We start from the raw sequence: 3480 nt of genomic DNA, 5'->3' as shown, positions 1-3480 counted from the left end.
TCCTTCCCTCTCTCTCTCTCTCTCTCCTTCCTTCCCTCTCTCTTTCTCTCTCTCTCTCTCTCTCTCTCTCTCTCTCTCTCTCTCTCTCTGTGTGTGTTTGTGTCTGTCAGTCTGGTTGTTTTTGCTTGTTTCTTCTTTTCTTTGCAGTTGAGTCTGTGATAGTGATGGGTCGTTGTCCTGTCACAAAGTCAGTTCACTGTGGGAAATAAAACGCGGCTGTTATCGCTGCACAGGATGTTGCAATATATCATAATTGAACTCATTAGGAACTGTGTTATATAGTGGATTTTAGCACTGACTTATATATATGTACATACATAAACATAGAAATTATTACTGTTTACTCATATGTTATGTAGCGAACCTAATGTTAACATGTATCTGCGTTGCAAGACAGATATAGGATTATAAACTGTACATAGTTTTGTTTTCATTGCTAATAATACAAATTGTAATTTGTTTCATTGTAGCATTGTGTTCTTACGATATATTGGTATTTACGATTTTATTGTCTCTGAGAACATTAAAATATTATGGCATCCTTTTTCCTCGTTGTTGTGCATTCCTTTTGTTTGTTCAGTTGGGACAGCTTACTGTTCTATGGTGGGACAAATTAACAGTAAGTTGGTAGTCTCTAATTCCTAATTAAATAGTGACTCTGGTAGGTCCTACTTTTTTCTTTCTTATTCCTTTGTGTGGGTGGTTGGCGGGTGCTGTGGTGTGGTTTGCTGCTTCTTCTTTCCTATCAAACATCTCCTATCTCCCCTCCTTTTTTGTGTTTGTTACTCTCTTGTAACACTTTTAGTCTTCGGCACTTATATGACCTTATTGTTTTGCAAGTGCTGTAAAACACTTACTAAAACTAAACTCATTCCTTTGTGTCTACGGTTATCTTGCTGGTGGTTGGATGGAGCCACTGATAGGTCCTGCTTCTTTACTTTCCCTCTGTTGTTTCTGTCTGACTTACTTTTTCGCAGCAATAAATGAATGACCATTATCGCGTCGATGTGCTTCTCTTTGCTCAAACAATCAATCATTACCGTGAAGCGGCGTCTGTGGTGTAGCGGTCAGGCGCTTTGCGGTCGTACGCACGAGTCCAATTTTTTAGAAGAGAATTATTATCATTATTATTAGTATTTTTGGTGGAGTTTCTACTCGTTCGTCTGGGTGGGTTGTTGGCGGGGCCTCTGGTGTGGTTTGCTTCTTCTTTCCCATCAAACACATATCGTCCTTCTCTCCCCTTCTTTTTTATGTTTGTTACTCTCTTGTACATGTAACACCTCTAATCTTCTGACGCTCATATGACCGTAATGCCTTATGCAGTTGCGAGCGCCGTAAAACCTCTACTAAAACTAAAATTTTCGTCTGGGATGTTGTATCTCTCTCGGCCCAGGTTGGCCCGATCAGGAAGGGTTGAAGCCCGCCTCCTAAATGATCGAAGCCGTGTTGATGGGGACGTAAAAAAAAAACCCACTTACGTTTGTATTGTTGATGCACTACTTGTGTACTGCACCAATTTGTACCGTTATTGTGTTCATGGTGGGCTGCTCTTGACTGAATCATTCAATCTGATTTGGTGGGGTGATAAACCTCTAAACCTCTTTTCGTCGGTGGTTGGCGGGTGCCCTGGTGTGGTTTGCTTTTTCTTTCCTATCAAACATCTATCGTCTTTATCTCCCCTCCTTCTTTTTCGTGTTTGTTACTTTCTTGTAACACCTCTAATCTTCGGCACTTATATGACCTTATGGTGTTGCAAGTGTCGTAAAACACTTACTAAAACTTTTTTTAAACTCTCTTCGTAGGTGGTTTAATGTGCTCTGGTGTGGTCTGCTACTGCTCCTTTTTTATCATAGACCTATCGTCCTTAACTCCCCTCCTTTTTTGTGTTTGTAACACCTCTAATCTTCGGCATTTATATGACCTTATTGTGTTGTAAGTGCCGTAAACCTCTTATTAAAACAAAGAAGCTTTTTAAAAAAAAAACGTACGTTTCGCCTCGAGCCCCACTAGTTGGATTGACACCGGGTCACCAGCACAGTGGAGAGTCTTCACTGATGGTCTTAGTTCCAGTGCGCATTCTGGGTAGTAAAATTTGGCAGGTGCTCTGGTGTGGTTTGCTTTTTCTTTCACTTTCCTATCACACATCCATTGTCGATGTCTCACTTCATTCTTCTCGCCGTGTGTTACTCTCAAGAATCACATCTAGCCTTCGGCGTTTATGTGACCTAATTGTGCTGCAAGTGCCGTAGAACTTTCTGAAACTAAACTAGTGCCCGTTGCAAATTTTGTCAAATCCCCAACTTATACACTATACATTTGAAAGGGTAGTCAGTCGGGTTTTCGCTGCGTTATGCGATACGGTTGATGAAAACAACCAGTCAAAAGGCTATACTTGCGGGAGATCGGATTTTACGTTTGTGCGCTGGATATGACAGGCCCTAAACTAACAAGGGCTTCCTATTCACTTTATTATTTGTCGAAGCAAAGGAGAATCTTTATTGAGTATCTTGGTCTTTCTGCTGGGACGTCGAAGGCCTGTCCTTCTCACCCCGGGTTGTTCCTGACAGGCAGAGTCGAAACCGGGGTTCTAAATTATTATTATATCCAAATTCTGTCGATTGAGAGGTAAAACTCCTGCAAATTGAAACGAAAATCATACTTATCTTTGGTGGGTGTTGAAAACCCATTAAAACAGGGGGTAAAGAACAAAAACTCAGTGTTGTAGTGTTGGACACAGCGTCATTTCGTAACCCGACCGTAGTGAAAACCAGCTTTCGTTAAGAAATTTTAAGCCACTTACCACAGCACGGTTTAGGTTATCTGAACGACCTGTTTGAAGAAAAGTCTGACTTGGAAAAAATTAAGTGGATTCCGGGAGTTGCTTACTGTCTTTGTTGATCCCAGTTAATCCTCATTGTGGAAGTCGAGACGCAGCTGTCATTACACTGAACCGACAACAATAAAGGAGTAGTAGTACCGGTGGGCATTGCTCTGTCAATACAGACAACAGCGTTTGTTTAGTGTTTGTATCGGGCTACGGTACTGGTGTCGTTTCATTGGGTGTCATTGATTCTAAAGAGCAAAATCTTTATAAGAAAAAAGAAGTTATTCCGTTGACCTGGGATATGCGCCATACTAATGCTATTTTTATTATTATTATTATTATTATTATTATTATTATTATTATTATTATTATTATTATCGTCGTCATCATCATCATTTTCACTATTTTTACATTTTGGACCAAACTTTTTTTCCAGAAAACGAAACGTCTGTTGTACTGTAATAATTAAATTACGTTTTACAGGTTTTTAACGTCCTTATCAACACTATTAGCTTATTATAATATAAAAGCGGCACTTCCGAGTTTAACGTCCGTCTCCGAAAGGACAGAACTAAATAGAAAAGTCGTTTAAATTAAACCGCCTTTTCCAAGGACACAACTTCAGACCCCGAGTATGGGTCCGTAGTCTAACCACT

This window comes from Aplysia californica, unplaced genomic scaffold, assembly GCF_000002075.1.
Source record: "Aplysia californica isolate F4 #8 unplaced genomic scaffold, AplCal3.0 scaffold00011, whole genome shotgun sequence".
Lineage (NCBI taxonomy): Eukaryota > Metazoa > Mollusca > Gastropoda > Aplysiida > Aplysiidae > Aplysia > Aplysia californica.
This window is presented reverse-complemented; position numbering follows the sequence as displayed.